This window comes from Phacochoerus africanus, chromosome 5 (genome assembly GCF_016906955.1).
Source record: "Phacochoerus africanus isolate WHEZ1 chromosome 5, ROS_Pafr_v1, whole genome shotgun sequence".
Classification (NCBI taxonomy): domain Eukaryota; kingdom Metazoa; phylum Chordata; class Mammalia; order Artiodactyla; family Suidae; genus Phacochoerus; species Phacochoerus africanus.
In genome coordinates, this window is record NC_062548.1 from 48,501,482 (window position 1) to 48,527,859 (window position 26,378).

Genomic DNA, 26,378 nt, shown 5'->3' on the forward strand with positions numbered 1-26,378 from the left:
CCCGCTGAGCCACAATGAGAACTCCCAGTAATAACTTTTGTGGTAGGGTTTTTTCTTTGCTCTGGCTATCATCTTCTGAGATTTAGATGCCCAGATTCAAAGCAGTATCCTCGCCAGGATCCATTGGACCACATGCCAGCGTGAGGGTGTACGTTCCCCAGTGGATGGGTCTGAGAGTAGGAGGACACTGGTGTCAGCCAGCTTGAATGCCAGCAGCAAGTAAGCAGATGGTCCTGGCAATGTTAGCAGCCCGTTAACAACCACGTTTTCCAAGGATATGTAATGACAGAGGGAAATATGATCTAATGTTAAGCGAATTGCTTCAATATTTCAAACTGTGTACCCAGGATGATCTGGTGAGTCAGCTGTGATAACCACAGGCGGGAGGAGCAGGCCGGCCAACCCTCCTTCATTCTCACATGAGGGGGGACAGGGAGGAGGTCCTGACAGAAGGCACAGAGCCCTGGGGGTCAGTTAACACCTTGCGGACAGGTCAGAGGGCAGGGGGATCTTGCTGGGGGAGACGGAGGCGAGGCTGCTGGGGACACCACAGACAAACTCCTCACTGTGGACCCTTTTCCCATGAACCAGCCCCGTGTAATCCCAAACCTGTCTTACCCTTTTGACTGGAGACCATTGACTGCTGACCTCTTTTTTAAAATATTTTTTATCTTTTTAGGGCTACGCCCTCGGAAATTTCCAGGGGTCAAATGGGAGCTACAGCTGCCGGGCTACACCACAGCCCCAGCAATGCCAGATCTGAGCTGTGTCTGTGACCTACACCACAGCTTGTGGCAATTCGGGATCCTTAACCCACTGAGCGAGGCCAGGGATTGAACCGCATCCTCATGGATAGTAGTCAAGTTCGTTTCCACTGAGCTGCAATGGGAACTCCTGGTTGCTGACCTCTTGACTGGCAGTTCCTTTAGGCTCCACTCAGGTCCTATCTACATGGTTCTTATGTTAGGGTACGAAGGCAACTTGAATACAGTCTTGTCCCCTAACTAGGAGGTCAGCTTCCCCTCCCCTCTCCGTCCCCTTCCCCCTTCTCTCCCCCCTCTCCTCCCCTTCCCCTCCCCCTGCCCCCCCTTCTCCTTTTTCTTGTCTTTTTAGGGCTGCACCTTTGGCATATGGAAGTTCCCAGGCTAGGGGGCGAATTGGAGCTGCAGCTGCCAGCCTACGCCACAGCCACAGCAATGCAGGATCCAAGCTGTGTCTGCCACCTACACCACAGGTGTAAGCAACATCGGATCCTTAACTTACTGAATGAGACCAGGGATCGAACCCATATCCTCATGGACACTATGTTGGGTTCCCAACCTGCCGAGCCACAATGAAAATTCCCCACCCATGCATTTTTCAGTTGTCATCACTCATAGCTATAAATGACTTGCTTTGGGGAGGGCTCTTCATCTCTGTGGGCTTACTCTGTTCATATGAACGAAATCTTTGAACACAGATTTGGGCGGTTCTCGCAGACAGTGGTGCTGATTTATTTAGAGCTCTTGGTTTAGCTAGAAGTGGAAAGAAGGGAAATTGTTTTAAAAAGACTAGGAAATGGGAGTTCCTGTTGTGGTGCAGTGGTTAACGAATCCGACTAGGAACCACAAGGTTGTGGGTTCGATTCTTGCTCAGTGGGTTAAGGCTCTGGCATTGCTGTGAGCTGTGGTGTAGGTTGCAGACGCGGCTCGGATCCCGCGTTGCTGTGGCTCTGGTGTAGGCTGGCGGCTACAGCTCCGATTAAACCCCTAGCCTGGGAACCTCCATATGCTGTGGGAGTGGTCCTAGAAAAGGCAAAAAGACAAAAATAAATAAAAAAACAAACTAGGAAATGGAAAAGAACAAATTCCGGTTCAGAGGGACTGCTTTGGATGTGCCCCTGGCCACCGTGGCAGCCCCTGCAAATGCAAGATCATTTCAGGAGAGAATGAGGAGGAGTATGAGGGGTCAGGCTCAGGGACCTGAAGACAAGGATCTGGTCCCCATGGCTTCTTAGTATCCAGGCAGAATCAACCTAATCCTGGCCTCCCTTTCCAGTTTCCTCCTACAGCTGTTAACAAGAAGCCTGCATTCACTGGTGCCTATGTCTTTTCTGAGGGAAAAGCTTTGAACATTCCGGTCAAAAAAAAGCAAGCTTGTACTTTTTTGGAGGAATACCTGTTTACTGTTGAAAATTTGCCCATTGACTCTTTGTTATAAATCCTTCTGGTTATTAAAAATTTTTTTATCCTGAAATAATTATAAATCCGCAGGAAGTTGCAAAGACAGTGCAATGACCCTATGTACCCCCCACCAGCTACAACTTACGTGATCATCATACAATATAAAAATCAGGAAATTGGCCTTCATGCAATGCACGTGTATAGTTTTATGTGATGTTATTACATGTGTAGATCCCTGAAACCATCACCTCAATCAAGGCATAGAACTGATCCCTCCCCTCAAAGATCCCCCCTGTGTTTCCCCTTAGAGTCACCCCCAATCCCTAGCCGCCAGCAACCACAAATCTGTTTCCCATGCCTGTATTTTGGATATGTTGAAAATGTTATATAAATTGAATGGTGCAATATGTGACTTTTTGAAACTACATTTTTTTTTTTTAACAATAACAGTGGCTTTTATTATTAGCTCTTGAAACTACATTTTTTCACTCAGCAGAATTCCGGAGACCCATGCAAGCCCTATCAGCCATCCCTTCCCTTTTTTACTGCTGAATACTACTCCATGGTGATGTTAACTTCATGTGTGAACTTGGCTGTGTCATAGTTCCCAGATATTTGGTCAAACATTCTATTTGTTTCTGTGAAAGTGTTTTGATTTTTAAAATTTTCTTTCTTTTTAGGGCCACACCTGCAGCATATGGAAGTTCTAAGGGTTGAACTAGAGCTGCAGCTGAGGCCTATGCCATAGCCACAGCAACACTGGATCTGAGCCACATCTGTGATCTACACCACAGCTCATGGCAATGCCAGATCCTTAACCAACTGAGTGAGGCCAGGGTTTGAACCTGCATCCTCATGGACACTATGTTTGGTTTTTAACCCACTGAGCCCCAATAGGAACTCCTCTCTGAAGGTGTTTTTAAAGGTGTGATTAACTTTTAAATCAGTAGAATTTGAGTATAACAAATGACCCTCCATATTTTGAGTGGGCCTCATCCAATTAACTGATGGACTTAGTAGAGAAAAGACTATTAAGGAAGAAGAAAAAGAAGAAGGAATGTGCTAGGAGATGTCCTTCAGATTTGAGCTACAACATCAAACCCTTCCCTGGGTCTCCAGCCTGTAAGCCCACTCTGCAGATTTTAGGTTTGACAGCTTCCACAGTAATACAAACCAGTTCCTTAAAATCTATCTAGCTAGCTAGCTATTATCTATCTAGCTCTCAAGAACGTTTACTAATACGTTCATAGTATGGTTGTAACAGTATGTTTAACCATTAACCCATTCCTTGAAGGATATTTTGATTGATTCCAGTTTGGACTATTATAAAAGAGATAAAACAACTTTTAAACATTTGTGTAAAAGTTTTGTGTGGACACAAATTTTTGCTTATCTGGGATAAATACTCAGGATTGCAGTGGCTGTACTATTTTACATTCCCACCAACAATGGGTGAGAGATCCAGTTCCTCCAAATCCTCACCAGCATTAGATATTGTCACTGTTTTTATTTTAGCAATTCCGATAGGTGTGAGGTGATATCTCATTTGGCCTTAATTTGTACTTCTCTAATGGCTAGTGTGGTTCAACATCTTTTTATATGTTCACTAGTTATTTGTGTATCCTCTTCAGTGAAGTGCTTTTTATCCTTTCTCGAAGCAAGTCCTTGGTCAGATAGTACCTGCTTTTATATCTGGTTATATATGGTTTTGCAAATAATTCTTCCAAGTCTGTGGTTGGCAGAATCTCAAATATATTTCCCCCAAGATTCCAGTTCCCCAATTATCCCATCAAACATGTATCTAGGTACTGCTGTGGAGGGAGTTTTCAGATGCAGTTAAGGTTACTAAGTGGGTGATTTTAAAATACGAAAATTACTGTTAATTATTTGGCTCAATGGAATCACATGAGCCCTTAAAAGTGGAAGAGGAAGTAAGCAGGGCAGAGGGTGGGAGAGAGAAAAACAGAAAGGGAAAGAGGGAGAGAGGGAGAGAAGAAGAAGAAGAAGAATGAGGAGGAGGACGAGGAAGAAGGAGACGGGAAGAGAAGAAGGAGAAGAATAAGAAAGAGAAGAAGGAGAAAAAGGAGGAGCAGGAAGAGGAGGAGGAAGAGCAGGAGAAGAAAAAGAGGAAGAGGAAGGGGAAGAAGGAAGGGGGAGGGGGAAGGGGCAAGGAGGAGGGTAAGGGGACATCAGAACGATCTGAAGTGTGAGAAGGCTTCAACCCACCATTGCTGACTTTGAAGACGGAGGAAGAGGATCACTAGCCAAGGAATTCTGGAGAAGTTTAGAAGCTAAAAATGATCCCAGGCTGACAGCCAGCCAGGAAATGGCAACTCTGTCCTACAAATGCATGAAACTAAACTCTGCCTCCAACAACTGGAATGAGTCTGGAAAATTAATCACCAGAGGCTCTGCAAAGGAACACAGCCCTCCTGCTATGAGAGATCTAGGAAGAGAAACCAGTTGAGCCTACCAGACTTCTGACTTACAGAACAGTAAGATAATTAATGGATGTTGTTTTAAGCCGCTAAATTTGTAGTAATTTGTTATGGAAACTAATACACAGTCTGTAGCTTTGTCTTTTCAAGGTCTTTCAGAGAGTAAGATTTTTAATTTTGGTGAAGTCCAATTTGTCAATTATTTTCTTTTAGGATTATGCTTTTGGTGTCAAGTTTACCAATTTTTTACAAAGCTCTACCTGCTGAAGATTTCCTCCTATGTATTCTTCCAAATGTTTTATAGTTAATATCTTATATTTAAATATTTATTAGGTTTATAGTTAATTTTGCATAAGATTTCAGATGTGGTTGAGGGTTTTTTTTTTTTTTTTTTGCCTTGGATATCCAATCACTCCAGCACCATGTGTTGAAATGTCCTTCCTCCATAGAACTGCTTTTACACATTTGTCAAAAACCAGTTGACTGTTCTTGTGTGGGGCCGTATTTTGGTTTTCTGTTCTGTTCCATTGTCTATGAATCTATTGCTCAGCCAAGACCACAGTCTTGATTACTGTAATTATATAATATCTTAAAACTGGGTTGAGTGACTCCTATTTTAATCTGCTTTGAAATTGTTTTAGCTACTCTAATTCCTTTGACTCTTTATACAAATTTCAGGATAATCTTGCTTATATTTACAAATATTTTGCTGAAATTTTGATAGGAATTACCTTAAACCTGTCCGTTGATTTGGGAAGAATTGCTATCTTTAATATGTTGAGTATTACAATCCATGCGCATAGCGCGTCTTTCTGTTTACTTAGATGTTGCTTTCTTTCATCAGCTTTTAGATCTTAGCATACATGTCCTGCACATGTTTTGTGAGACTTATACCTAAGTATTTAATTTAATTTAATTTTTTTCTTTTTTGGCTTCCCTGTGGCATATGGAGTTCCCAGGCCAGGGATCAGATCCGAGTCATAGCTGCAGCCTAAGCCTCGGCCTCAGCAATGCTGAATCCTTAACCCACTGTCCTGCGCCAAGGATTGAACTTGCATCTGAGTGCTCCCAAGATGCTGCCAATCCCATTGTGCCACAGCAGGAACTCCCCAAGTATTTCATTTTAAAAAGAGATTACAAATGGTACGTTTAGTTCTGGTCTCCATGTATTCATGTGAAAATATAGAAATATAATTAATGTTTGTGTATTTATCCACTCTTTGAGACCTTGATGAACACCCTTATTAGTTCTAGGAGTTGGGTTTTTTTTTTTTCCCCTCATTACTAGATTCTATAGTTTTCTATGGAGACCATCATGTCATTTGCAAAGAACAACACTATGCTGCCATCCTTTCTGATCTGTAAGCCTTTTGTTTACTTTTCCTGCCTTATTGCCTTAGCTAGAACTTCTAGCGCTATGTTGTTAATAGTGGTGAGAACAGACATCCTTACCTTTTCTTGAACTTAATCTTGAACTGAATTGACTGCATTCAATTCAGTCTTTCATCATTAAGTTTGATTTGATTTAACTATAGTTCTTGATAATGTTTCTTGTCAAGTTGAGGAAATTCCTAGTTTTCTGAGAGTTTTTGCATAAACAGCACTGAATTTTGTCAAATTTTTTTTTCTGCATTAATTGATATGATCTTGTGATTTGTCTCCTTTCACCTGTTGATGGTAGACTACATTGGTTGATTTTAAGTGTCGAACCAACCTTGCAGCTCTGAAATAAATCCCATTTGTTATGTGGTATTCTTTTTATATACTGCTAAATTTTATTTATTAATATTTTGTCAAAGATTTTATCATCTATATTCATGAGTTTTCTTGGTTATTCTGTAATTTTCTTTTTTGTACTGTCTTTGGTCTGATAGCAAGTAATATTAGATTCATAAAGTATGTTTCTGTTTTTTTCTGGAAGGATGTTTTGTGAACTTTGGGTTAAAGTTAAAAAAAAAAATTCCCTTCAGTGAAATCATCCGGATCTAGAGATTTCTTTTTAGAAAGTTTTAAAATTATGGGTTAAATTTATTTGTTAGCTATAGGGTTATTCATATTATCTTTTTCATCTTGGATAAGTTGTGTTAGTTGCTAATTTTTAAGTAACTTGTCCATTTCATCTAAGTTGTCAAATTTTTGCATGTAATTTGTTCACCGTATTTCCTTATTATCCATGTCATATCTGTTATATCTGTTGTTTTATCTCATTTCATTTATGGTATTGGTAATTACCAAACTCTCTCTCTCTCCCTAACCTCCCTGCCCCCTTTATTGCCAGTCTTGCTAGAGGTTGGTCAATTTTATTGATCTTTTCAAAAAATCAATTCTTTGTTTAAGTTATTTTCTTTGTTTTCAATTTTAGTGACTTCCGCTTTTTCTGATTTCTGATGCAGCTCCTCCCTCCAAGTAAGAGAGATTTGAACTGCACCATGGAGGTGACAGTGGAGAGGTGGGTGGGGGTGAGGAAGCTATTTCTACCCTTACATTTGGAGAGTTGCTGATGGGAGGAGTGGATATTGGTAGGGAACAGCTCAAGTAATGGAGTTGGGGTGATCCAGTAGATCTTGAGTGTTTGCTGTCTTTTTGTCTCAGGCTGCCTCATGGAGTCAGCTGGAGGCTTTGAGGAGGGCAGCCCACACCAGATGCCTCTCTTGAAGGGGATCTTGACTCTAGCAGGACTCTGGGCACTGGAGGACCCAATCCCTCTCACACCGTGTGACCCAGTGAGGAAGAAATGGAAGAGGAAGCTGAGACTCTGTTAGCCTGTGTATCTTAGAATGTGCTCCTCTCTCTTTCAGTACCATTTTGGAGACTTCTGGAGACCCTTCATTTACAGTTAAAGGAATGTTTGCTCAGGAGGATTCTTTCTCAAGATGTTTGCATTTGGGTATTCAAATCACTTAACTGGGTCTAAGAGTTCTTTCTTGTTTGTGGAGGTATGGTGGCCTGGATGGTGCCCAGTCTTCCCTCCTGCCCTGGCATGGGATTTGTCTGTGGCTGAGCCTACCCAGGTGGTCGAGGGAGTGGGGCCAGGAGGTGAGCCCTGTCCACAGCACAGCAGGGCACTGCATCTACTTAGGAGGACCTAGGCTGCTTTTTACATATAACTACATGAGGGGAAGGCTTCCCAGACCTTTTGGAGTTCAGAGAGTTCTTTAAAAAATGGCATTTTGATGAGCTGAGCATGAATGAATTGGAAATGTTCAGATAACATTTCCCCAGGGTTTCAAAGCCAAGGAGAAACGTGCTTGGCAAAATGTCTAAGGGGCTGGGCCAAGAGTTTGAAAAATGATTTGAGATGTTGGGATGATCCCAAACTGCCACCAGTTTCTCCCATCTCTGCTGCTGCAGAGATCCTGGGGGAGGGGGTTGCAGGCAGGAAGGGAGAGTGCCTTTCTCCCCTGGGAAGGAGGGAGAGCTGCTTTGAAATCATGGTCATATAATGTGGGGTTTTCCATCTGGGCTGAGTTTACTGTCAGATCTGTCCATACCTCTGTCCATCCATCTGTCCATCCATCCATCCACCCCCTCATCCATCCATCCATCCATCCATCCGGTGAGCACTTATTAAGCACCCAGTATATGCACAGCTCTGGGACGACAGAGGGTAATGAGCCTCAGCCTCTGACCTTTCAGATCTCAGAGTCATGGTGGGAGAAACTTGAGGACAGGCAAGGGCTACAGGATGGAAGTATGTGTCGACATAAAAAATATGCATAACTTAAAAGTTGAAAGTTAAGTTTTATTTGGGGCAAAATGTGGACTATAGTCTAGGAGGCAGTATTTCAGAGAGCTCTGAAATACTGCTCCAAAGAGGTAGGGAGGAAGGTCAGTATATATATGATTTTGGTCAAAGGGAAGTATAAGCCACCATGTACACATTTTGCAGAAGTTTGCTTCTGGTCTCATCAAGTTTGCTGCTAGTCATAAGGAGCAGATGTCACCATCAAGGATTTTAGTGCTTTTCTAGATACGAGGAGATGCAAGAATTTGGCTCATAAAACCTTCTCCTAAAAATACCTAACTATCTGAAGATTTGTTCTGTCAGTTTTCCCAAAGCACAGGGTGCCTCACTCCAGATCTCCACCCTGAGGTCCTTTCAGGGGGTGTTGAGGATCAACAGCTGCAGTGGCTCACAATTCAATCCATGTAGAGGCAGATGGCAAGTGCCAATCTCCAATTCATATCTGGAAGGCCATGTTGTTTGTGCCTGGATTATGCAGATTGGAGAAGAGCTCTTGAAGTTCCAGACTTCAAGACGGTTGTGGTGACAAGCTTGCCAAAATTTCCAGTGACTTCCAGTAAGGCATTAGAATGCCTTTAAACTGGACCAGGGAACCCTAAGATGAGATGCCATTTGGGATGGAAAGTGAAGGAAGGGGTCCACCCTGCAATGGAGCCCAAAGCTGCACCAAACCTGCTCCAGGACAGTGGAATTTAGAGTTGATAGCAGTGGGAGGGTCATTATTGCTAAGAGAGAGCCTCCTCCCTCTAAACACTGCCCTGCTACTCCAGGCAGCTCTCACCACATCCCTATGAGGAGATCCTCCTGTCCTTCCTTAGAAAGAAGAGGTGTGGGGTAAGGACTCAGCCCAGGTCACCAGGCTGGAAAGAAGGCTCAGTTGGGCTCATTGATCCCTGTACTGGGTGATGGGGTGCCTCTCCAGCAGATGAGAGCAGGACCAGGATACCAGTTGCTTCAAAATCCAGGCTCTGCTGTTAGGCTGGGATGTGCGGAAAGGAAATTGCTGAGAAGGGCAAGTCTGCAAGCTGCAAGGGCCCACCGGCTCAGGGAGTCTTTTGGTGCATCTAAGTCCTTCTTGGTGCAGAACACAGAATCTTGGAAGACATTTGGAAGTCATGGGATCTGAATTCTTTTTCTTTTTCTTTTAAGCCTACATTTTGCAGCACATGGATGTTCCCAGGCTAGGGGTTGAATCAGAGCTGCAGCTGCTGACTTTTGCCATAGCCACAGCCATGTGGGATCCAAGTCACACCTACCACCTACACCATAGCTTGTGGCAATGCTGGATCCTTAACCCACTGAGCAAGGCCAGGAATTGAACCAGCATCCTTAAGGACACTATGTCAGGTTCTCAACCTACTGAGCCACAACAGAAATGCCATTCTTTCTTCTTCTTCTTTTTTTTTTTTTTTTTTAAGGGGAGGGGATCTGATTTCTAATCACACTGACCCATCCTGTCTCAAAAGGGAATCTTTAACACACAGACTTTTTTCTTTCTTTCTTCGACACAATTGTGCTTTGGGTCTGTGGTATAAATTTATGTGCTGGGGAATCTGAGATAAACATCTCAGCCTTTTTGTCCTTGCCTATCCCTCACACTTGGCAGCATGTCCTGCTGGGCAAGGGGATTCTCTGAGTACTGACTCCACACTGGCCCTCTTCCAAACCTGGAATTGCGGGGAGAGCCACAGCTACAAATGCAGACCAGAGCAAGGGTGTGGTGCCAGCAATGGAAACATCTGGAAGGCCATGTTTGTGCCTGGACTGTGCAGATTGGAGAAGAGCTCTTGAAGTTCCAGACAAATCAAAGTACTGTACAGACTTCTCTCCTTTTTTGCTTTTGTTTTATTTTATTCTTAGTGAAGTGTGGTGGCTTTATAATGTGGTGTTAGGTGTACAGCAAAGTGATTCAGTGTGTATGTCTGTATTTTTTCAGATGCTTTTCCCTTATAGGTTATTATAGTATATTGAGTAGCATTTCCTGTGCTACAGTAGGTCCTCGTAGATTGTCTATTTTACATATAGTAGTGTGTTTAGGTTAATTCCAACCTCCTGGTTTATCCCTCCCTCTCCTTTCCTCTTTGGTAACTATGTTTGTTTTCTGGGTGTACAGATTTCTTTTGATATATGTGGTGATGTCAGTGTATCATTTTATTTTTAACTATTTTCTAAAATTTTTATTTATTTTCTTTTTAGGGCCCGTGGCATATGGAATTTCCCAGGCTAGAGGTCGAATTGGAGCTACAGCTGCTAGCCAACACTGCAGCCATAGCAATGTTAGATCCTTAACCTACTGATCAAGGCCAGGGATCGAACCTGCATCCTCATGGATCCTAGTTGGGTTCATTAACCGTGGAGCCACAAAGGGAGCTCCCTCTTCTGTGTGTTTTAAATGATATAAAACAAACCAACAACACAACACAATGTTTCCATGTAATACAGGGTTTGGTTCAGGCTCAGATAATAATGATTAGATTTTGTGTGGACAGATGTCAAGAATGAATTTTGAAAATCACTCGGGGTGTGGCATGATTCTTCGTTGTCAGACACTCCCCTGGAGTTTCTGATTTTTATCTGACAGATGTTGTCGGTGTCCCACCCCATCCTAAATGTCCCCCAGGAGGCCTTCCCTCCCTGGATGAAACCCACTGGCATGAATGAGACATTTTGGGAAACTTACTATAGGTGGGCTGCAGACACCACAGCCTCCGTTTGGTAAAGGGATGCTTCTCTCTTTCCACCTGAGAACACATGGCTGTTTTAGAAATCTAGAAACTTCTGAGGCCCATCCAAAATTAGCACCTTTGAAACACAACATGTTACACTGGCTTTCCTGGACAGGTGATGTTTTTTTTTCGTGTATTGCTCGAAATGAGAAAATGACTGTCCCATTCCAAAACAGCAATGAACTAAAATACCTTGCAAAACAAATCAGTGCTTGAGAAAGCCAGCTGCTCTTAGGCCAAAACGTATACAAATGTTGCCAGTTTCTAAATACTCTGTGTGGCAAAATTCTCTCTTCGGCATCCTTGGCGTGACCTCTGTTGTCAACGAGCTCCTTGGCCCAGCATCTGGGTAAAGATGCTGCAGCATAAGAAACTTCTCTGGCTCTTTCAGGGAGCAGCAGTTCTGAGGATTCTGAGGCACCTTCATGCACAGGTGGGATCTGAGTGTGAAGGGGTCAAAGGACCCTGTCCCAGCCAGGCTTGGACATGCACTCCTTCCAGGAAACTGTTACTCGGAGGGATGGGAATGACTTTTTGCTCAAGTTGAGTGATTCCCCTCGAGTGGCTGGATGCTGCGTGGATCTAAGCCATTACTCAGGCTCAACAGAGACTTGGCGGGGAGGGGTGATGTACTTAGTCTTCACTGCAACTTAAGTGCATTTTGCAGAGTCAGTTATCTCTGGTCCTTGGGTGTGTGGTTGGCATCAGGGCTCCTCAAGCTTTGATGTGCATATAAATTCTATGGCATCTCGCTGAAAAGCAGATTCTACTTCAACAGATATGGGGTGGGGCCTGAGATCCCACATTTCCTCCAAGCTCTCAGATGGTTGTGATGGACTGGTCAGGACTGCATTTGGAGGAGTGAGGGTTTAGCCCCCAGAGCTCCTTCTAAGAGCAGTGAGTGCTGGTGATATGATGGCCAGGCCCACCTGTGCAGGCCCTAGTTGTCCCTGGAGCACCACTTGGTGGCTTGGGAGCCTGGGCTGTTCTAATGATGGTAATAGCTGGTAAGAGTCTTTACTGCTAGGCCTGCAAAAACAGATTTCAGAGTAGGCTGGGTTTTATTTTGGTCTCTGAAATTTTGCCAATTTGGCCACAGAATCAATTGTCAGCTCCAAAATAAGTTTCATTTTCTAGCATGTTGAAATCATTAGAAGTAAGAGATCTTTTCCTGCTTTTTTTTTTTTTTTTTTTTTTTTTTTAAGGGCTGAACCCATGGCATATGGAAGGTCCCAGGCTAGGGGTCAAATAGGGCCTGCAGCTGCAGACCTACGCCACAGCCACAGCAACTGGGGATCTGAGCCATGTCTGCAACCTACACCACAGCTCACAGCAACACCAGATCTCTGACCCACTGAGCAAGGCCAGGGATTGAACCTGCAACCTCATGGTTCCTAGTCCTCATGGATACTAGTTGGGTTCATTTCTCCTGTGCAACAAAGGGAATTCTTCCTGTTCTTTTTGAATAAAGAAGGTAATGAGGCCGGTAAACCAAAGCCAAGGCCCTGTGGCAGGTGGAATCCTAAGACAGCTCCCAAGATGCTTGCCCCAGTGCACACACACAGCTTCTCCCAGCTCTTCAAGCAAACACTAGTCTAGATGCTGCTGGGAAGGGGTTTTGCAGATGTCATTAAGGTCCCCAATCAGTCGACTTTAGGGAAAGGGGATCATCCTGGGTGAGCCTGGTCTAATCGAGTGAGCCCTTGGGAAAGAGACTGAAAGTGTGAGAGGAACTCGATGAGAGGGAGATTTCCTTTGCAGGGTTTGAAGATGGAGGAGGCTGTGTGACAGGGGATGCAGCTGGCCTCTTGGAGCTGAAGTTAACCCCTGGTTGACAGCTAGCAAAGAAACACAGATGTCAGTCCTACAACACAGACATCCAACCACCTGAATGAGCTTCAGGCTGAACCTTCCCTAGAACCTCCAGAAAAGAAGGCACCCGTCTCTCACTTTGACTTTAGCTTCGTAAGACCCCGGACAGAGAACCCAACCCTGCTAGCCATGGACATCTCACCTAGCGAGCTGTAAGCTGACAGATGAGTGTTGTTTTAAGCTGTGAGATTTGGGATAATTTGATATCCCAAATGATCTGAAATAGAAAATTAGTACAGCCACAGAGGCAATCTTTTTTTTTTTTTTTTTCCTTCTGCCTTTTAGGGCCGCACCTGCTGCATAGGGAGGTTCCCAGTCTAGGGGTTGAATTGGAGCTTAGCTGCCCGCCTACACCGCAGCCACAGCCACACAGGATCTGAGCTGCCTCTGGAAACAACACCACGGCTCATGGCAATGCCAGGTCCTTAACCCACTGAGTGAGGCCAGGGATCGAATCCACATCCTCTTGGATACTAGTTGGATTTGTTACCATTGAGCCACATTGGGAACTCCACTAGAGGCAATTTTGATGAACTTAAGAACTTATGGTGGCTCTGCGCACTTGGAAAATCTGTGTGAATCTTTTTATTTGGAACTTATGGGTCAGCAGAGTGCTGACAGGTCACAGAGCAAGTGCTTGGAATCTGAAAGTCATCATTTTTCTACCTTAAAGCTAATGCTGTATGTAAAATTTGGTTTCCTTTTTTTTTTTTCCTTGAAGGAAAAAAACATGAGGCCATATACAAAGAGAAAAACTATTATTTCCTTAAAATGATTGTGCCTGGTAAAGACAATTGCAGTATTTAAAGTATGGTATTTATGTTTCTTTGCTCAGTCCAGGAGGGAAACTATGGTTTGAACATATGTGGTAACCCTTACATTCACAAAGGGACATGGGGGTGGGGAGTGGAGGCGGGGGTGCCTCAGCCAGATCAGAACATTGTCAGATGTTCTGTTGACTTTTTCTGGTTAAATGTTATTCAGGTTTCTAAAGGCTCAGTTGCTTTCTTAGTCAGTCAGAGCTGCCATGACAAAATACCATAGATGGGTGGCTTAAACAGCACACCTGTATTTCTCACGGTTCTGGAGGCTGAAGGCTCAGATCAAGGTGCTGGCAGATTCTGTTCCTGGTGAAGACTCTCTTCCTGGCTTGCAGATGACAGTCTTCCTGTTATGTCCTCACGTGGCCTTTTCTTGGTGTGTGCTCGTGGGGGAGGGGAGGGTTGATGGGGAAGTGGGGGGAGAGAGAAGAGGAAGAGGAAGCAGAAGAGGAAGCAAAAGAGGAGGAGGGGGAGAGAAAAATGGAGGAAGGGGGAGAGTGAATGAGGGGGGCGGGAGAGGGAAAGAGGCAGAGCTCCCCTGTCTCTGGGGATCATCATGAGGGCACCACCGTCATGACCTGATCTAAACTTAAATCACCTCCCAAGGACCCATCTCCCAAGAGTTGGAACGTCAACATCTGAATTGGGTTGGGGAGACACAAACATTTGGTTGATAAAGTTGCTTGGATAAGAGGTACACAATAGTTTTATTGCCCAGACAGGTTGTGGGGGGCGGGGGTGGGGGGGAGGGACACCGTGCATGGAAGGTCCAAAGAAAGACTCCTCACAGGCACATCTTATTCCTCTGAGCCCCCAACTGCAGTCAACGGGGAACTCTGACTGGGTTGGAGTCAGACTTTAAAGACTCCAAAGAGAGCTAAATGGTGGGACTTTTCTTAATGATCTTACAACCCCGCCCACCACTCCGCAGGCTCAATGCCATTTCCAAATAGCGCAACATCATTCATTTTTATTACTATTTCCTACTTACCATGATGATTTGGGTTTTAATGGAGGCAAAGATGGCTAATTTTTTAGGAGAGTCCATGTTTTTTATTCTCTAATTCCGAGTTCAAGTTTTTCAACAGAACTACCTTACACAGGGGGATGCGGGGGGGCGGGGGGCTCTCTCTGGCACCTGCAAATTAATCTTTCCTCAGTCTCCACTCTCTTGCCTGTCACAGGAGGCAACGGTTGGACCTCAGTTTAGGGTGCTGTGACGGGTCACGTATGTAATCTCTGTGCAGAGTGCTTGTCCTGGAGGATCTTTCTAGACCCTTCTCATCAGCCGAAGGTTGCGGGAAGTTGGGGGAGGGCTGAGGTGGCCTGATCTGGGTTGCAGCAAGCTCTGCCTGTGGTAGTGGGCAGAGCATTGCCTGTAGGGAGGAGCACTGAGGCTGGGGAGCAGGAGGCCACAAGCAGCCAGGGGCCGGGTTCAGGTAGCGGGACCTGAGAGGCAGAGGTGAAGGATCAGGATCTGGTGGAGATTTGATGTGGGTGATGCAGAGGACAGGGGAGGTGGGTGTGACTGCAATGCTTCCATCCAGGACACGTGGGCAGAGGGAGGGAGCAGAAGCAGGAGGGCGCAGCTGAGAAGGGCAGCTGCAGGAGGTGTGGCTTAGGCTTCAGACTTGCTGTACTTGATGTTCCTGAGGACAGTTAAAGGAGAGATTTAGATTCTGTTGGAAAAATTGTCTAAAGCTAAGGAGAGAGGCAGGGATGGGCCATGGAGAGCCACTGATAACTAGACTTTCTAACATCCTCATTTTTATTAACCTCCTTGCCCCCATCCTTTTGGTAAGAGTCTCCTGCAGCTGCTGTAACAAATGACCCTCAAGGGATGGCTGATGAGAACAGAAATGCATTCCCTCACAGTTCTGGTGGCCAGAGGTCTGAAGTCAAGGTGTTGGTGGGGTCACGCTCCCCCTGGCAGCTCCGGGAGGATCCTTCCTTGGCCCCTCCAGCTGCTGGTGGTGCAGGCCCTCCTTGTGTCCCTGGGCTTGTGGGGGCATCTCCAATCTCTGCCTGTCTACATGTGGCCTTCTTCGCTGTCATCTGTGTCTCTCCTCTTCTTCTTCTTTTTTTTTTCTGGCTGCACCTATGGCATATGGAAATTCCCAGGCCAGGGACTGAATCTGGGCCATAGCTACAGCCTATGCCACAGCTGCGGCAATGCTGGATCCTTAACCCTCTGTGCCACAGCAGGAACTCCTGTCTCTCCTCTTCTTACAAGGATGTTGGTCATTGACATTAGGCCCACCCTAATCCAGTATGATCTCATCTTTTTTTTTTTTTCCTTTAAAAATTTTTTTATTATAGTTGATTTAGAATGTTATATATATATATATATATAACATTCGTATTATTATATATATATATATAATGTTATATATATATATATATATATATATAACATTATATTATATATATATAATGTTATATATATATATATATATATATATATATATATAACATTCGTATTATCTTCCATCTTGGTCTATCACAAGAGATTGGATAGAGTTCCCTGGGCTATGCAGCAGGACCTCATTGACTATCCATTCTAAATGTAATAGTTTCCATCTACTAACCCCAAACTCCCAGTCAGAATGATCTCATCTTAACTATGCCTGCAAAGACCCTATTTCCAAATCAGGACACAGTCTGAGGTTCCAGGTGGATGTGAATTTTGGGGAAGACATTATTCAACCCAATATACCTTCTTTACAACTTGCATTTGAACAGCTACATGAGTGAAATGTGGACACTAATTTCAGAAGCACTATTGCAAATTATAGGTTAGTACTAAAATTTGCATGCTTGGCATCAGGCTACCCTGAAGGACGGATTGCCTCTCTTTGCGAGGTAAAGGTCATGAGGCTGACTCTGGTTCTTGTATTTTTCTCCACCTACAGCCAGATCCAGAACTCAGTGCCTTTCTGGATACCACTGCCCCCGCCCCGCCCCCCCCCACCTCCCCAAAGAAGCAAGACATATGAAAACATTATGCACCACAAAACTCTACTGAACTTTTTCCGGGCAGGTGCAACTCACAGCCACCAACTGGCATATTGGGGCTGGTCCCAGCAGGGTTATTTTTCTGACGCCTTCCCTTCCAGCCTGGCCTCAGTGGCTCCTCTCTGCCTCCAGGAGATCCTTGTTCCCTTTCCATCACATGGAGTTGGTGGGAAGCAGCTGCCCAGTCAGGAGCCAAGTCCCCAGGACCCCAGGCATCTAGATGGGGCCCCTTGACCAGTCCTTGCCAGTGAGATGAGAGTGGACATGAGGTGGGTCACATCTTGACCCAAGTGGTTGTCTGCTGTGTGGAAGCCACCATGAACTGAAGGACTCTGGATCCCTGAAAATTTCCATGTGGAAGACTGCCTGCTTACCACTAACCCTGGACGAACTGTGAGCCAGAAAGAACCTTCTGGGAGAAGTCTCTGACCTCAGAGGTTTATCAGCCATAGCACTGTGCTCCCCCCTCACACCATCCCCAACGCAGTTGTAAAGTCTTCCTCCTTCATGGTCAGGAGGGGGTCGCTTCTGCCTCAGCTCCAGTCCCAACACACTACCCAGCCCTGCCCAGTACTCAGTGGAACATGGGGTGGCCCAGGGGGTGGGGCCTCCTCTGTGGAGGCTGTTCCAGATTATAAACAACCCAGAACTGTTCTGGAGAAAGTTACACTTAGGCGAATATGATACTTCAGGATTAACTGAGGATGGAGCAGGGAGAGGGGGACAATCCTGCAGCCTTAAAGGTCCGAAGCATGCTCTAAGCACACAGGGTGAGTGCTGCTCTGCTTTGGAGCTTCCAAAGAGCATCCCATTGTGCCACTTAGAAAATGCCAGCATAGGAGTCCCCTGGTGGCCTAGTGGGTTAAGAATCCAGCGTTGTCACCAATGCGTCGGGTTCGATCCCTGGCCTGGGGAACTTCTGCACGCTGTGGGCACAGCCAAAAAGAAAAAATAAATGCCAGCATCAGTTTTATCCCTGATGTGACCTACTGTGACCCCCTTTCTATGACAGAGCACGTGCTGTGGGGTCTTTTCTTGGGAGAACTTATTATTTTTTTTCACCTGCTCACATGAAAAATTTAGCCCCAGGTGTCAGATTATGATCCTACTGATGTGACCAAGATTTCTACCCCATCTCATCCATTGTTGTCACTGGCAGTGTCACTAAAGTACAGGGGGTAGTCATTTCCTCACAGAGCTGTGATCTTTTCAAAAATGATGATGCAAGCCTGTGGTTTTTAATCCTCATGTCCATTTAACCTGATGGCCTCTTAACAGTGGCCACTTTTCTTTTGACAAAATAGTGCTTTAATAAGACATCAGTTATTTCGGCAATTTCATTCACTGATTCATTGATTAAAGTATTCATTGAACAGATACCTGGTACCAGAACTGTTGGAGGCCTGAGAATCTAGCAGGAAATGAAACAACTCCCCAATATATATATATATATTTTTTTTCACTCTATAATTAAGTTTACACTCTTTCTTCTTACCTTGAGGTTTGCATCCTGCAGCTGGATTTGATGCTGTGAAAAGTGACTGCTTTGGAGCTTGGCAGATAGAGCCTGGAATCGTCCTTCTGCCCCGGACTTTTCCTTGAGTGGTGAGTGTCTTGGGGCTGCTGCCTGCCTGTGTACACAGGACAGAACCAGTTGGTGAATTGTCTATTTTGCATGAATAATGCATGACTGTTTTGCATTTTACAAATCAGCTCATATTAGTGCAAATTAATCACGCTGCTTTGGGTTTATCAAATATGTTAAAAAAAAAAATTGCTTCCTTCCCCAAGGCAGTAGCATCCTGGTCCCTCCACCCCTGAGCTTACTTCCGCCTTCTCTCGCTCTCGCTCACCAACCCCCTCCCCCGACTCAGAAGCATCAGGTAACAGAAAAGCACAAGCTTGGGGCATTTTCCAAGGAGTCCTGACTGCTTAGGAAAAGGCAAAGGAGTGGGTGTAGGGGGTGGGGGTGGGCAGTGCAGGGCAGTTAGGCCACCCACAAAGATCAAAGGCAAAGCTTCGATTTGTCTCCATTTCAGAACAGAACCATCTTCACAGGTTTTCTTGAGGCCCTTCCTTCATCTTATTGGGCTAAGGTATGGACATTTTCACATTTGCATTCGCTGATTTAAAATCAGAAAAGAGGACTATTTTTAAAGCCATCAGAACGTGGTTGTTCCAGCTGTGATTACTCTACCCAGCCGAAACCATCTCTTCTCATAGAGCCTGGGCTCCGTCACTGGGTGCCCTCCGTAGGTGGAAAATATTTCCGTAACTTGACCTGGCTTGGCTTAATGGTGCACAAGAGGACATCCATCCCCCAAACACAGTTTTCCAAGCACCTATGTGGGGAACCCAGGTACCCATCTTTGTTCTATGTCAAAACATTATAAGCAAAAAATAGCTGAAGTCTTATTGCCACCCAAATTACTCCACTAACTTAGAACTTGATAGGTCTTTAAAAGTTCTTTTAGACTTACATTTTCCAGTAAAGGCACTATATATCACTTTTCAAAGTATGAAAATCAGCAAAGCACTAAGAAAGGGGACAACGCCTCATATGACCCCAGGTAAGATTTGCTTGCTCATCTGTTTTACTTCTGGCGGCTAGCCCTTAATCCACACATTTCTCACTTTCTCCTCTATCTCTTTAGAGCAATAATTCTCTGCTGTTTCTTCCTTGGAATCTCCTGGATGCATTTGTCATCTGAGGATGTTCTTGCTGTAGAAACTGAGGGAGGGGCAAGAGCCCAGTTTCCTGGAGAGGTAAGCTTTGGGACACCATTATGTGGAACCCACCCAGAGCCCCAGGAAGGCAGACCTTGTTAAAAAACACAAGGACATTCAGGAGTTCCTGCTGCGGCATCTTGGGAGCACTGGGACGTAGGTTCTATCCCTGGTCTGGCACAATGGGTTAAGGATGTAGCATTGCCACAGCTGTGGCCTAGGTGGCAGCCGTAGCACTCCATCTGCTGCAGGGCAGCCACAAAAGAAAAGAAAAAAAAAGGACATTTGGGGGGTTCCTGTTGTGGCTCAGCCAGTTAAGAACCTGACATAGTGTCCATGAGGATGTGGGTTCGATCCCTAGCCTCCCTCGGTGGGTTAAGGATCTGGCGTTGCCACCAGCTGGGGCATAGGTTGCAGACGCGGCTTGGATTCTGTATGGTTGCGGCTGTGGCGTAGGCTGGCAGCTACAGCTCCAATGCGACTCTTAGCCTGGGAACTTCCATATACCACAGGTACTGCCGTAAAAAGCAAAAAAAAAAAATTTAATTTTAATTTTATTTTGTAAAACCATTTTTATTTTGAAAAATTAAAAGCATATGCGGAAGTATAGAGGATATGCATACCCTTGTGCTCACCCCATTCAGATTGGGTAGTTAGACCTATCTTGTCATTTTTGCTCCACATGTGTTTTGATAGTAGAAATAAAGCACTGCCTATGAGATGTCTATGGGGGGGAGGCGTGGCTCTCACCCAGCATTCTCTCCTCACTGCCTCAGGCAACCCCGACCTGCCCCAAGAGACTGCCATCCTCGGGATTGATGGGTTTCCTTCCAGCCCGTTTCTTGCACATTTGCATACAATTCACAGACACAGCAAAAGGAGAGAAGTTTATACTGAATCCCCGACGACCTGTCACTCAGCATGGGTGGTTAGTACAATTTCACTTGCTTATTCTCCTTTCCTTCCTCTTTGCCGAGGAATTTTATACCACATCCCAGGCACCATGTCTTTTCATCCTGCCAGGTTGCTGTATACAGTGCTAAGATGCACAGACTTTAGAAAAACGTAACCACAAAGCTGCTATTAAATGTAACAAAATGAGCAGCAATTCCTTATCAACAAACACCTAACTCCAGAATCAGATTTCTCCATTGTCTCAAAAATGTCTTAAGAATTGCTCAGTTTGAATCGGAAGCCCAGCCCTGCATATGGAGGATTCCTTCTGCATTTTCTGTTTATGCCACAAGCATGAGGAAATCAGGTTGCTTGTCTGGAGAAGAGCCCCCATTCTGGGGTTCCTTTTGCTTTCATGGGGTATCAGGGAACTCTGTCTTGGTCCACTCAGGCTGCTGTAACAAAACACTCCAGACCAGGTGGCTTGTCCACAGCAGAAATGTGTTGCTCACAGTTCTGGAGCCTGGAAGTCTGAGACCAGGGTGCCATCGAGGCCAGGTAAACGCCCCCTTCCTGGCTGCAGACCTCTCTGTCCTTCCACATGGAAGGGGTGAGGCACTCTGTGGGGCCTCTTTTTATGACAGCACTAATCCCATTCCTGAGGGCCTGCCCTCTTAATCACCCAACCCCCCTCTCCCTTCCCCACCACCTAGTACCTTGAAAATGAGGTTTTCAAATTAGGAATTTGGGGGATACAAACATAATGTTGGACTTCAAGGCCCCTTCAAGGAGATAGAACTCAAAGCTTCTGGGCAGGACAAGAATCACCAGATCCTTATCATCACCCTACCTGTTCATTGTAATGCCCCCTTCCTGACCTTGAGCAGCCTGGCCTACTCCTTCCTGCCCCTGCTGAAACCAAGCAGGGCCTTGTAGCTCCTGGGCACACAAGCCTTTCTGTGTCCCCTGTTTCTTTTTTTTAGGGAATAAACTTCAGCCTCCATGACCTTCCCTGAGTTCAAAAGGGCAGGTTCAAACAGTTGCTAATCAGGGAAGCGAGGGGATGCAGAGTCCAGGGAGGAGCAATCAAGAAACTATAGTGCAGCTTTGGGAGCAGGGTCTGGTCTCTCCTTAAGGAGTCTAAACAACAGTATCTGTGAGTCCTTCCACAGGACTAAAACTTCCAACAAATGGAAGATGCTAATGAAGCTTCTTTATTCCAGAAAGAAATCCACCAGACCACTGAACACTAGCTTGGAAAACAATGCAAGCTTGCCTCTACCCTGATCCCTATCTGCGGCCTTATTTTTCACTCTCCAAACTATAAAACCACCTCCCAGTATCTCCTAAGGGGGTGGAGAGTCTTTAAGGCATTAGCCTGCTGTGATCCTCCTTTGCCTGGCAAAGCAATAGATCTGTTTTTCCTCCTTTGTCCAAAACTGTCTCCGTGTTTCTATTCAGCACCAGTGAGAAGAGGCTGAGTTCTGGCAGTACTACTGGGAAAGGTATGTTGCCCCCTCCTCGCCCAGCCCCTGTTGGGGTCTTATACACCCCCAACCATCCAGCAAGTGTATGCTAAGACCCCTCTTTCCCCGACCCATCAGCAGGTCAGCAGGTGTATCATGAGACCTCTCCTCTCCCCGGGCTATAAAAACACACACAACCGTGCACTCAGGGTCAGCTCTCCCTGATCATCAGGAAGTCGGCCCACTGTGTTAACAGCGACTCTCACCTCAATAAACTTGTCTTTTCTTTTTTCTTTTCTTTTTTTTTTTTTGTCTTTTTGCCATTTCTTGGGCCACTCCCTTGGCATATGGAGGTTCCCAGGCTAGGGGTCCAATCGGAGCTGTGGCCACCAGCCTACGCCAGAGCCACAGCAACGCGGGATCCGAGCTGCGTCTGCAACCTACACCACAGCTCACGGCAACGCCGGATCCCCAACCCACTGAGCAAGGGCAGGGACCGAACCCGCAAACTCATGGTTCCTAGTCGGATTCGTTAACCACTGCACCACGATGGGAACTCCAACTTGTCTTTTCTTCATCCTGCTTTGAATCTGAAAAATTCTTGTTTCCGACCCATGAGCGCAGACCAGGGAGACATGTAGCAAACCTGATCTCCCATTGTTTTTTGCCCAACCAATGGATGTTCTTCTAAAGGCTGGACTAGAGGCAGAGTCAACTTCTTTGGCAAGAATTCTGTGTTGAGGGAGATGAAAAAAATTCATTACTGTTGTGTCTTTCTAAGAGCTGGATCTGGCTTGTTCCCTTTAACTGCTGGACACGCCATGTTGGAGTTCTCCACTGGGCCATCCGTGCACGCGCTTGCTCCTACCCTTCAAGCAGAGCGGCTGCACACACTCTCGTGTCCACCTCCTCAAGCAAAGAGGTTCTCTAGGGGTTCTGCCCAGGTATGTAATTACCATGAATAACCCCCCCTTTTTTTTTGAAGTAAAAATACCTTGCTACTTATGATCACTACCTGAATCCACAGCAGAAAGGGAACCCAAACATCGATATTTATTTTTCGAACAACGTATAATTTTTTTTTTTTGGTCTTTTTGTCTTTTTTAGGGCTGAAGCCACGGCATATGGAGGTTCCCAGGCTAGGGGTCCAATCAGAACTGTAGCCGCCGGCCTATGCCACAGCCACAGCCATCAGGGCTCCGAGTCACATCTGCGACCTACACCACAGCTCACCGCAACACCGGATCCTTCACCCACCGAGCGAACCCACGTCCTCATGGATGCTAGTCGGGTTCACTAACCACTGAGCCACGATGGGAACTCCAACATTTTTTTTTCTTTTTATGGCCACACCTGAGACATATGGAAGTTCCCAGGCTAGGGGCTGAATTAGAGCTGCAGCTGCTGGCCTACGCTACAGCACAGCAACCCCCGATCCAAGCAGCATCTGCAACCTATGTGGCAGCCTGCTGCAACACTGGATTCTTAACCCACTGAGGCCAGGGATTGAACCTGCATCCTTATGGATAATAGCTGGGTTCGTTAACCCAATGAGCCACAACGGAAACTCCAAACAATGGATAATTTTTCAGTTTCACTTTCAGGAACAAAAAGAATCAACCAATATCTTAATTTCTAAAGTAAAAAAAATCATCCTAAAACCTGCTCTTGCTGTCGACATGATTAATAATTTGTTGACTTGCCTTCCAAATTTGTTGTTCTGTTCACAAATGAACGTAAGCAAATATATGGGCATCTCATTTAACACAAAAGGAATACATATTTTTCTATGGCTAGATTCTTTTTTTATTTCATTTTTTTAATTTAATGATTTTTATTTTTTCCATTGCAGTTGGTTTACAGTGGTCTGTCAATTTTCTACTGCACAGCAAAGTGACCTAGTCACACATATATATGTAGATTCTTTTTCTCACATTATCCTTCATCATGCTCCATCACAAGTGACTAGATACAATTCTTTTTTTTTAATCTGGTATTTCAGGGACATCTTTCCACAACAGTATGCACATATCTAAATAATTTCTTTTGACAGCTAGCCAGCATTCAATTGCCCACACAAGGTGTGATGGTTAATTTTATGTGTCACCTGGAGCAGCCAGATAAAGCATTATTTCTGGGTGGGTATTGGGGGTGTTTCCGGATGAGATTAGCATTCGAATCAGTGAACACAGGAGTGAGTGATGGAGGGTGGGGCAAGCATCTCCCTTGAAGCCACAGTTTAACTGCCTGTGGCTGGGAACTTCTGGTTTAAAGAGCAGTTGACTCACAGGGCACTGTGACAAGTTCAGGCTCCCAAGTCACTCATCCAAAATGGGAAGCATCCAATCCGTGCCCAGGCCCATGCCAGTCTCATACAATTGAAATAAAAAATAAATTACCAAAAAAAACCCCAGAAAACTCAGCTTCACTTAAAAAAATGATTAATGACTTTTATAGAGGGCCTCTGGCACGCTGCCTCAATTGGCCATTGGCTTAAGTTTTACTAATACATTAAGTGTTTACTTTTGGTGACACAGAAAGGTGAGGTAGAAAGGTGGCTGGCCAGCTTTATTCTTGTTCAGCCAGGTTCCTTTGAAGTAGGCTGAGCTCTCAGCATGGTGCCTGGCCTGCAGCCACAACTCAGGACAGGGTCTGCGTCACTGCACTGTGGTTACAACTCTTCCTGCCCCAAGGTCTCGGCCTCACCTCTCTGAAGCTGTGTCTCTGGGGAGGGGAAGTCTGAATGGGGTCTGACCTTTGGGTACAAAGCCTGGAGTGCGTTTCCTGGTTGTCTTGTGTTCAGAATATCACAGTGCCCTCCCAGCCATGGGGCACCCCCACCCCCCAGCTCAGGGGGGAGCCTTCGGTACTGCAGGTGGGCTTGGATAGAAGGGCCTTCCTCATGCTGACTCTCCCTCCTGGGGAAGACTCACAGTCCAAGACCTCTCCTCTGGCCATGACCCCTGAACAGGTGGTTCTTTTGAGGGGCTGCTGGTTATCTTACCATTGATTGATGGATGTGTTGATTCAAGCTGGCTTGGAGACCTCTTGGATCGTCCATGATGGTATCGTAAAGCTACCTTGCAAGCTCCCATAACTAGATACATTTAAATCTACATTCTCAAACCAAGTCAGCTTGTGTTACATGGTGTGTACACAACATAGCAGAAAGGACAACCTCACATAGTGCTGGTGGATCTGTGACTCAGCAGCTGCTCAGATGAGATCTGCTCTTTGAGTTCTCTGTCCCCTGACTTAACCCTCCCCTCAGTTGCTGGGAGTGTTTTAATGCCAGCCTCCACTGCTAGGTATAAGGTTGGGATTTCACAAATCTGACTAGTATTCATGAGGATGCAGGTTTGATTCCTGGCTTTGCTCAGTGGGTGAAGGATCTGGTGTTGCTGTGGGCTGTGGGGTAGGTTGCAGACACGGCTCAGATCTGGCATTGCTGTGGCTGTGGCATAGGTCAGTGGCTATAGCTCTGATTTGACCCCTAGTTGGGGCACTTCCAAATGCCGTGAGAGTGCTCCCCCCTCAAAAAAAAGATTGGAATTTCATTTCACTGTCTAGTTCATCCTGCAACACCAGCTTGTGCCTGACACCTAGTAGAGGCTCAGTAGAAAGCTGTGAAAAGAATAAATGAGAGAGATTTACATGCAGCTTTCCAATGTTCCCAGCACCACTTGCTGAGGAGACTTTTCCCCATTTTATAGTCTTGCATCCTTTATGGGAGATTAATTGATTTCAGGTGTTTGGGTTTATTTCTGGGCTCTCTATTCTGTTCCATTGATCTGTATGTCTGTTTTTGTACTAATACCACACTGTTTTGATTACTGTAGCCTTGCAGTATTTTCTGACATCTGGGAGAGTTATGCCTTCTGCTTCTTTTTCCTTCCTCAGGATTGCTTTGGAAATTCTATGTCTTTTATGATTCCATATAAATTTTTGGATTATTTGTTCTATTTATGTGAAAAATATCATGGGTAATTCAATAGGGGTTGCATTAAATCTCTAGATTGCTTTGTGTAGTGTGACCATTTTACCAGTAATTCTTCCATAAGAACATGGGATGTCTTTCCATTTCTTTGATCCTCTTTAATTTCCTTTATTAATGTTTTATAGTTTATAGACAGAGAAAGACAAATACTCTATGATATCACTTATATGTGGAATGTACAATATGATACAAATGACCTTATCTATGAAATAGATACAGATTCAAAAACATAGGGAACAGACCTGTGACTGCCAAGGGGGTGGAGAGTTGGGGAGGAATGGAGTGGGAGTTCGGGGTTATCAGATGCAAACTGTTACATATAGAATAGATAAACAACAAGGTCCTAATGCGTAGTACATGGAACTATATTCAATATCCTCTGATAAACCATGGTGGAAAAGAATATGAAAGAGAAGATATGAATATATATATATGTGTATATATATATATATATATCTGTCACTTTGCTATACAGAAGAAACCAATACAACATTTTAAATCAATTGTACTTGAAT

The 26,378-nt window shown here is 45.0% G+C and overlaps 1 long non-coding RNA gene across 2 annotated transcripts; it reads left to right on the plus strand.

Annotated features, from left to right (window-relative positions):
• Positions 1–4,367: 4,367 nt before the first annotated feature.
• On the plus strand, positions 4,368–22,804 carry LOC125127724 (uncharacterized). 2 transcript variants are annotated; one of them, XR_007135039.1, is made up of 6 exons: positions 4,368–4,657; positions 18,281–18,384; positions 19,434–19,545; positions 20,283–20,434; positions 21,862–21,905; positions 22,648–22,804. It is a non-coding gene; the product is annotated as an uncharacterized LOC125127724 (long non-coding RNA). The 2 variants fall into 2 exon arrangements; XR_007135038.1 differs by lacking the exon at positions 22,648–22,804 and having other exon boundaries at positions 21,862–22,158.
• The last annotated feature ends 3,574 nt before the right edge of the window (positions 22,805–26,378 follow it).